This window comes from Helianthus annuus, chromosome 11 (assembly GCF_002127325.2).
Source record: "Helianthus annuus cultivar XRQ/B chromosome 11, HanXRQr2.0-SUNRISE, whole genome shotgun sequence".
Lineage (NCBI taxonomy): Eukaryota > Viridiplantae > Streptophyta > Magnoliopsida > Asterales > Asteraceae > Helianthus > Helianthus annuus.
The window spans coordinates 123,216,622-123,227,195 of NC_035443.2; positions in this window are offsets into that span (position 1 = coordinate 123,216,622).

Genomic DNA, 10,574 nt, shown 5'->3' on the forward strand with positions numbered 1-10,574 from the left:
ACTTGAAAGAAATTTCGTCCCGAAATTTAGCATGCGGTTACTGAGAAAGCTAGGTAAGTTGTATTGTTCACTGGTTTTCCTGGGGTGTCACATCATCCCCCCGTTGATTTGGAATTTCGTCCCGAAATTCCGCAGTAGTAGCTTCAGTCTCAGTGGTGGTTGCATTTGTTCCGAACAACTGGGGGTACTTTTCTGTCATCTGGTCTTCGCGTTCCCAGGTGTACTCTGGGCCACGTTTGGAGTTCCAACGAACTCAGACAAGAGGGATTCTCTTGTTTTTGAGGACCTTAACATCCCGGTCCGTGATTTCAACTGGCTCCTCGACGAACTGCAACCGCTCGTCGATAGTGAGTTCCTTAAAAAGGAACTATGAGGGTCTCATCTGACAGGCACTTCTTCAGATTCGACACGTGAAATACATTGTGAACTGCACCGAGTTCAGCTGGTAGGTTTAGCTTGTAGGCCACTTTGCCTATTTTCTCAATGATCTCAAACGGTCCGACGTACCGCGGATTTGGTTTACCCCGTTTGCCAAAACGAACCACACCCTTCCAGGGTGAGACTTTAAGTAAAACCCGGTCCCCGACATGAAATTCCAAAGGCTTCCTACGCTTGTCCGCGTAGGCTTTCTGACGGTCGCGTGCTGCCGCCATGCGTTGTCGTATCTGTGCAATCTTTTCCGTGGCGTCCACTACAATCTCTGGACCCATGATCTGACTATCCCCCACCTCTGCCCAACAGAGAGGTGACCGGCATTTACGTCTGTACAATGCCTCGAATGGAGCGGCTTGTATGCTGGTGTGATAACTGTTATTATACGAAAACTCCACCAAAGGAAGATGCTTTTCCCAGCCGTTGCCGAAATCAATAACACATGCCCGAAGCATGTCTTCGAGAGTCCGGATCGTTCGCTTAGACTGCCCATCCGTCTGAGGATGATATGCTGTGCTCAAGTCTAACCATGAGCCGAAAGATTTATGCATCGCTTGCCATAGCTCTGACGTGAATCGTGCATCCCGATCCGAAATGATAGAGGTTGGCACTCCGTGCCTCGAAACAACTTCTTTCAAGTAGACGTCTGCTAAGGTAGAGAACTTATCTGTTTCCTTAATAGCCAGGAAATGTGCAGACTTGGTGAGTCGATCCACGATCACCCATATAGTATCATTCCCACGCTGGGATCTGGGTAGGCCTGTAACAAAATCCATGGAAATTTCTTCCCATTTCCATTGCGGTAACTTGGGCTGCTGAAGTAGGCCCGCTGGTTTCTGATACTCCACTTTAACTTTTGCACACGTCAAACATTTGCCGAAGTAAGTTGCTATGTGGGCCTTCATGCTAGGCCACCAGTATGTAGTTCTGATGTCGTGATACATTTTATCCGAACCTGGATGTACCGAGTAGCGAGACTTGTGAGCTTCATCCATCACAAGTTCTCGTAAACCGCCGTATAGTGGTACCCAAATACGCCCTGTTACATAGTAGGCGCCGTCTCCCTTTTGTTCTAATCGTTGCCTTGAGCCGCGTAAGGCTTCAGCTTTGACGTTTTCAGGCTTTAATGCTTCCATATGAGCAGTTCGTATCTGTGCAGAAAGACTGGACTGAATAGTGAGCTGCAAGGCTCGTACGCGTCTAGGTAGATTGTCTTTCCGACTGAGAGCGTCAGCCACAACATTGGCCTTGCCTGGATGGTACTTGATGGCGCATTCGTAATCGTTAAGTAACTCGACCCATCGTCGTTGACGCATGTTCATTTCCTTCTGCTTGAAGATATGATCGAGACTCCTGTGATCGGTGTAAATTGTGCACTTGGTACCGTACAGGTAGTGTCGCCATATCTTAAGTGCAAAAACAACAGCTCCGAGCTCTAAATCGTGCGTCGCGTAATTCCGCTCATGAACTTTGAGTTGACGAGAAGCGTAGGCAATAACTTTATCCCGCTGCATCAATACACAACCAAGCCCCTGTATCGATGCGTCACAATAAACCACGAAGTCATCCGTGCCTTCTGGCAATGAGAGAATAGGTGCGCTGCAACGCCTATCCTTTAAGTACTGAAAAGCGTTTTCCTGAGAATCTCCCCAATGGTAGGTGACACCTTTCTGTGTCAGTATCGTAAGCGGCTGTGCGATCTTGGAGAAATCTTTGATGAATCGTCTGTAATACCCCGCCAAACCCAAGAATTGGCGTATTTCCGTTGGTGTACGCGGTGCAGGCCAGTTCCTGATCGAATCTACTTTGGATGGATCGACATGAATCCCATTCCTGTTCACTACATGGCCTAAGAAGTGGACTTCTCGAAGCCAGAAGTCGCATTTTGAAAACTTGGCGTACAATTGCTCCTTTCGAAGAAGTTCCAAGATAAGTCGTAAGTGCTGCTCGTGTTCCTCCTGACTCTTGGAGTAGATCAGAATGTCGTCGATGAAAACGATGACGAACTTGTCTAGATAGGGTTTGCACACCCTGTTCATAAGATCCATGACAACTGCAGGCGCGTTCGTAAGCCCAAATGGCATGACTAGAAACTCGTAATGACCGTAGCGAGTCCTGAATGCTGTCTTGGAGACGTCCTCATCCCGGACTCTCTGCTGATGATACCCTGACCTTAGATCAATCTTGGAATAGTAACTCGACCCTTGCAACTGGTCGAATAAATCGTCAATGCGAGGGAGAGGGTAGCGGTTCTTCACTGTGACCTTGTTCAGTTCGCGGTAGTCTATGCACATTCTGAAAGTGCCATCCTTCTTTTTCACGAATAATACTGGAGCTCCCCAAGGCGGAGAGCTTGGACGAATAAAGCCCCTTCCCAAGAGCTCTTGTAGCTGCTTTGACAGTTCTTCCAGTTCGGTTGGAGCTAAACGATACGGTGCTCGAGTTATGGGTGCTGCTCCTGGAGCGAGCTCGATTTGAAATTCGACCTGACGATGAGGCGGTAGACCAGGTAAGTCTTCAGGAAACACCTGAGGAAAGTCGCGTACAACTGGATGGTCTTCCAACTTCTTTTCTTTCGTTGATGCGTCAGTAACGAGAGCCAAAATTGCGGTGTGGCCCTTCCGCAAACAGTTCTGAGCCTTCAAGAAAGAGGTGATGCCAACCACAGCACCACTCTTGTCGCCTTGAACTTCGAGAGGTTCTTGACCAGAACGAGGAATGCGAACAATCTTTTCTTTGCATAGGATTTCTACTTGCTGTTGCTGCTGGCAATTCCGATTTGCAGGTCGTGGGCTCCTGAATCCTTAGCTTCATGGCTCATCTTGAGACACCTCTGGCAACGTCCCTCGTTGCACTAACCACCGTGGTGTCTGTTTGGGTGAATTCCCCGATATCCACCCTACCCCTGACCACCAGAAGTTGGCTGACTCGGGCTCTGGTGATCACTATTCTTCCGCTGCTGCTGTGCTTGAGACTGAACGGTAGTGGAACCCTTGCTGGAATACCCATTCCCATTTCCGCTTGTTGTCACTAGGAGTAGCGGGAGTAGCAGAAGTGGTAGCGGTAGTAATAGCGCTGATACAACTAGGCAGCCTGTTCTGTTCCACTGCCTGATCCGTGAGGCGATGAGCAAGACGCTGAATGTCTTGGATATTGTCGAGGTTAGCCGATGTAGCATGGCTCTGAATCTCTGAGGCTAGACCCTTGAGGTACAATTCGATACGCTTGCTTGGAGGGTCCACCATGGTTGGACACAAGATGGCCAGTTCGTTCGACCGTTTCGTATAAGCTTCAATTTCTGACCCCGTCATTTTCAAATGGTAAAGCTCCACTTTTAACTTGTGGATGTCATCACGCGTGCAGTATTCCCTTTTAATGCGTTCTTTGAATTCGTTCCAGGGGGTGGCGTTAGCAGCTGCCAACCCTAGTATCTGTACTTGCGCGTTCCACCAGGTTAGCGCGATTCCTTCCAAAGTACCAGTGGCGTACTTGACCCTGCGAGCCTCAGGGCATTCACACATCTCGAATACTAACTCGAGCTTCCCAAACTAATGGAGTAGTCCCACTGCTCCTTCTGTGCCACTGAATGTGCTTGGACGACAGTCCATGAAGTTCTGGAAGGTGCAGACAGGTTGCTGTGCGTTCTGACCCGTTGCGCGAGAAAGATAGGTCAAGGTTAAGCGCGAGAGTTGGGTCACGAGAGTAGGATCTAACATCCTAGGATAGGTCTGGAATAACAGGTTATACCTCCTGCTTGTGCGGCTGCAAACGCCGCAGCAACTTGTTCGTTAATGAGAGCCGTTAACTGGGCTTGAGTCATGTTAACACGTCCAGACATGATCGAGCAGTAAAGGTAGCATAAGTATGAATGGTTCGCGAGTAGTGCGATGACAGAAAAGTGTAAGCAAGTAGGTGTTCTTAAGCAATAACAAGTAATGAGCAGTGTAATCTAAGCATACTACGAGCAAAATTCTATGCAATTCTAGCATGTAGGCAATAAACAATAACCTTATTACCTAGGAGGTTGAGTCTTGCACGTGGAGCGAAGCGTCGTTGTGGATCGTTGAGAGCACTGTTCTGGTTATAGTCTGGTTTTTAATAAAAACGTTTTCCCATATTAAAACCAAGTTCTCTATAACCAATGGCTCTGATACCAATCTGTCACACCCCCAAAATCCACCTGCGGAGTATCACCGCTTGGGAGCGTGACTGACCAGGATCAAGCCACCAATCATATTGAACATGTAATTAATAAGTAAAAGTAAATGCCATTAAATCACCAATATGAAAGGTGTTCAGAACACAAGTATGTTATCACTGTTTAGCGGAAGCGTATAAATAAAACCCAACATAAATAAGTATGTAATGTCATAAAGTGTTTAACAAACAATCACGATCCAAGCCCACAACGACCAGCTCCTCCCTGTGCAAGCTCCATGTATCTAACGACCTGCAAGGCATGTAACAGAGGACCAACAACTGGTTGAGCGAGTTCACAGAAAGTAAATTGTTGATGCATATTTTGTCTATCGCCTTCGTCAATCCGAGTCGTAGTGAAAAGCCGGAAGGAATCAAGTGCATATTGTCATATTTAGTTAGAAATGGCAAGGTGGCAAACTTGTAATTAGTGTGAACTTTCACTAAGTTGCCTTGACCATATAAATAGGAGTTATGTCATATTTTTAGTTAGACTTTTAGATAGACTTGGTAAGATTTTGGAGAGACTTTTAGAAGAGATTTAGAGAGGAGACTTGGAGAAGACTTTCTAGAGAGAGAAAGTAGAGAGAGAAAGTTGTAAACACGTGATTCTTGTATCAATCTTGTCAAAGTTAGCAATGGAATCACATTAAAAGTACGTTATCGTGTGTTCGGTCACGTTCGTTCACGGATTCCGCACGTGAAACGTTCGTTACGCAATCGAACGGTGTCAAAACCGGTCCTACAAGTGGTATCAGAGCTAGGAGCTCGATTGCTTGATCAAACACGTTGTTTTCGTACTGATTTCAGCCGATTCAAAGCAGATTCAGATCCAATTTCGTCGATTTTTCATATTCTACTCGTTCTTTTCTGAAAAACGTTAAATTGAATAGGTAAATATGGTCCAAATCGTCTGATTTTTGGATATGAGGTGCGTTTAGAACCGATCTACAACCCTACCAAGTTTCAGCTCAAAATTCCGAGCCGTTTAGGAGTAATCGCGAATTTTTGGTCCGATTTTACGTCATCAGATCTGGTTCGCTTATACGAACATCTGGATCGCTCGTAATATTGTGGCTGGTTCGCTCGAAATTGACTTCTGGATCGCTCAAAGATACAGGTCTGGTCCGCTCATATTCAACACTCTGAACCGCTCCAAGTGTCAGTCTGAATCGCTTTTGTGTCATAACATTCTGGTTCGCTCATAATTCAAGTCCTGGTTCGCTTAAAGGGTAAGAAAGGTCTGGTCCGCTCGTAATCAACATTCTGTTTCGCTTATGTGTCAGCGTGTGGTCCGCTCATAAGTCATCTTCTTCACGTGAACTTTCTGAACTTCCAAGTTGTCAGCAGATTGTTGTCTGCAACAGTTAAGTGTCACCGCCGGTTATTAAAACCACCGCCCAAATCATTATTGCCGCACACTTTGTCAGCCCACATGCATTATCAATATTGGCCCATGTGAATCAGCCCACCGTCCATTAAATTGTCATTGGCCAACAAATCCCACTGTCCCACTAGTTGTTTTTGTTTTTGTCATTTTAAAAAATTTTAGAGCTTGAACCGCCCAAAGTGACAAATGAAACTTTTTAACCCACCGCCATTAAGACCCAATTAAATTGTATGCATGTGAAGCCCAAAAGTCGCCGTCAATATCTTGCTTTGTAATTGTGCACCGTCAAATCAACCTGGTTAAATGTTTGTTATTGTGCACCGCCAAATCAATTTTTAATCAAGTGTGTTTTTGATTTGCACACCCAACCGCCCAAAAGACCAATCAACATAGCCCATTTCCACCGCCCCACTAAGACCCAATCCTACGTTGTGTTTACAACCACCGGGTAGTTTGATTGTTTGAAGACTTGGGCCAATCCAAGTTGATTAAGCCCACCACTCATTGTTGAAAGAAAGGCCTAATTAACAAGTAATTTTCAGAAGTGAAAAAGCAGCCCATGTGATAAAAGAATTGAGGGGGGCATTTGAGTTAACAGTCCACACTCATTGGAACGGGTTCACGAATCTTCGACAAACATAAGGTTGAAAAATGGCAATGGTGTTTGATGAACAGGAGAACTATTATTTCGAAAGATTTAATGATTGGCATCACGGATTTCTAGATGAGGGTTATAGAAAAGTGAGCAAAGATGGATGGGCAAAAAGGTTTAAATATTTTGTGTGTCTGAAAGACGAAACGTTGGATGATCTTAAAGACCGATATAGTGTTTTACTGAATTATCTGAAAGATCATGAGATATATCCGTCAAATGTTGAAAAATTGGAGAAATTTGCAGATGCATTACCGATTGAATGGGGTGAATGTTTGAAGAATTTAAGGGAGAACTCAAATTTTTCAAAACTACCTCTAAATCAATTCATCAGCAAACTTAAAGCTCATGAACTTGAAGTTAGAAAGAAAAAGAAAGATTTGATCAAGGTTTTGGAGTATAATGTGCTAGATCTGAGTTCAGATGTGATTGAAGAGATGCACAAAAGGGTTGCTAAATGTGTCAGGGCAAAACATGTGATGAAATACGATTTTAAGAGAGGTTGTTATATTGATAATAATGGAAATCCTCTTGATTTCATTAAAATGTTTTGTGCAGGTACATACATAGCAAAGGAAAAAGAAAGTCCAAAAGCTGAAGAATCGGTGAAGAATGAAACAAAGTGCTCAAAATGCGATAACGTCAAGACTGATAATGACAAACTCGTGGAAGACATGACAAGTTTGGCATCTGAAGTCAAAAAGCTGAACGACGAGAAGCACGCTGCTGAAAACCGGATTCTTTGGTTACATGAAAACTGTGAGAAACTAAAAACAGAAAATGACAAATTGTTAAATGATTTTAACAGTTTAACTTTAAAAAATCAAGAATTTGAAGAACAAATGAAAATTCTTGAAGATGGGAGAAATGTGTTTAGTAAAAACAACATTGAAAAACAGAAAATGATAAATTCCCATCTTCAGAAAATTATCGAACTTGAAAAAGAAGGTGAACGCGCTCAAAAGAAAATCAAAGAGTTGGAAAAAGAGCTTGAAAGCAAACAGAAATCTTCAGAAGATTTAGATTTCTGGATTAAGCTTGAAAACAAGAATCTGAAAGCGAATGAATCAAAATTTCAGGAACAGATAAAAGTTTTGATGAATGAAAAATCTGTTCTTGAAAATTTGAAGGTTGAGAATGAAAATTCCATCAAGTCTCATCTTGAGAGAATATCTCAGCTTGAGGAAGAAGCTAAGAATTCCAGGATCAAGATAGATGAACTTGAGAAGAAATTGATCAGTTTTGCGACTAAATCTGACAAGTTGAATATTCCTTGTCCAAAACCGATCAATTCAGTTCCAATAAGTGACAATGTCACAAACTTTGACACTGTCAAAGTTGAAGATTGTGATGAGACACCTGATGATGAAAATGTTAAAAAAGAAAAACAAAAATTGTTTTTAAATTTGAAAGAAAAATTTCAGAAAACTGTTTTGCAATCGACCGAAAAAGGTGAATGCTCTAAGCAAAAACCTGTTAAGAAGATTGTAGAACAGAAACAAAAAGTTAAAAATTTGAAAAATGCTCAAAAAGAAAATAAAAGCTCATCAGATCGATCATCCAATCGAAATCAAAAATCACAAAAATTGAAAAATGAAAACTCAAAAAATGTTGGTAATAAGTGGTGCAGGTTTGACCACAGTGCTCAAAAGACAAATCCAACAATCAAGAGGAGAAAGGAATATCACCAAGCCAAACAGTGCTTTGATCTGAGCGTTTGGTATGAAGATGGTGATTGGTACGATAACAGAATGTGTTACAAATGTGGTTATCAAGGACACATTGCTGTTAACTGCCAGAGACAGAGATTTGAGACAAGAAGATGCTATAATTGTCAAATCAAAGGTCACATTGCCAGAGATTGCCCAAGAAGATCAAATGACAGATTGAGGGCTAATTCTCAGAAAATGGCAAAGAAAATACCAGTCGTTGTCAAGCCCAAAGAATTGAAAGTTTCGGGCCAAAACGTCAGAGAACAGAAGGTCAAAGAACCTAAAGTTCAAGAAACAAAAGTGAAGCTTTCTCAGGGGCAGAAAGATCGACTGAGGAAAAAGAGAAAGAAAGCGAGAGAATATCTCGAAAAGATTTTGTCCTCGGGTTCATCCGTTGGTAAGAATAAAAGTTCTGATGAATCTACTACCTCCGCTGTCAAGACAAGCAAAAAGAATTCATCAGATACAAATTTGGGGACAAAAGAGGAGAAGAAAAAGAAGAAAGTGAAGTTTTCACTTCCTGGCGATGATTTTGTTTCTTCGAAAACAAAGGAGCCACATGTCGGCGATGAATCTGACTCATTAAAGTCAGACAAGCCACATTCAGGCAATGATTCTGGTATGGTAAAACCAGAAGAGCCATGTGTTGAGGTAAAGGTCGAGAATTCTAGTTTAACAATGGATGAGAAAAATTTTCCACCATTGTTGAACAAGAATTCAAAATCACCCAAGGCTGGTCAGGCTTGGGTGAAACTTTTCAAATAGAAAAACCTGACTTGCCGGAGCTCCCAGGTTGGTAAGCGTGGAGCATGAATCGGCATCTTTCTCAGAATTTTATTCGGTAACGTCAATCATAAAAACGGTAAAGAGGTTTGTTTGTGAATGTTTTACAATTGGTACAGAGGATTCTGGACTGCATATGGTAAATCAAGGACATTAACTTGTACTTGGATTTTCCTATTTTTGTGTAGAAAACAAGATGATGAAGTAACCCCGTACCTAAACTGTTTGGTAAACAAACTAAGTTTTCCGGAAAAGCCATTTTGATTAAAACAAACTTAAGTATTTTGAAATCACAATGGGAAAATAGTTTGTTGTGAGGGGGAGTTCTGATTGTTTATGCCAGGTGGATAGAGAATTGAAGTGATTCTCATCATGTTGTCAAGTTTGTACAGTTTGTTTTAAATTTTCCCAGAAAATCAAAATTGAAACATATTTTGATTTTAGGGGGAGAAAAATTTTAAAAAAAATTAGAAAATTTGAAAATGTCAAAAACATTGAAAAAGTCAAAACGAGTTTTGTTGTGAAAAAGAGGAAATGATAGTAAATCAGTGGACTATCACAGCACGCTAAAGAAATGTAATGTAAAATGTGATAAACGGTCTCACTGATGATGTGACGATAGGTTTTTGTACATTTAGTAAATTTGTTCGGGATATAAACCTAAAATTTCAAACTTATGAAATTCGTGGGGAACACTACTTGGATATATAGGTAACCCCTGAAATCTCGTTTGAAAGGTCTCGTATTCTGATATACTAGGTGTTTATACTCTATGATGTCTGGGGTATTATTCCGGGACTTCTGCTGAACGGTAGTTCTGACCTAGTCCTTGGCTAATACTTTCCACAAAATGCTTGAAATATAGCATAAAGCCCTCAGTTGATTAGACAATAAAATTGATAATCATCTGTTGTAGCTGAAAAGATCCTCTAAAGGGGACACACTGCTAAGTCGAAGCTGATATCTCTCTGCTGAACGGAAGTTCTGACCTGAGATCCCTCAGTTCTCGCATCTTTCCCTTAATTTATGTACAGACATCATTGTAGTGTTCATACCTGTAAGACTGAATATTGGGATTCTGGATACGGGAGTATATTCAAGAGGTGGGACACATGAATTGAACTAAGTTCATAAAATACCTAAATAGTATCCTGAATAGATTGAAAATTGTATGAAAATTTAAGAGGACAATTATATCGTCAATCTACGTGAATCGTTTAGAACTTAAAACGATTAAAAGCTTAACGGTGCTTGTGTTATGTCTCAAAAACTGATATGATCCTCTTACACAAACTCACAAAAATATGTTTGTTTTGCATTTAAATTCCTGTCTTTGCATTTATGTTTCATATTTTAAAAAATCCAAAAAGATTTTCGACAACTGATGGTGAAGAGCTGATTTTCGAAA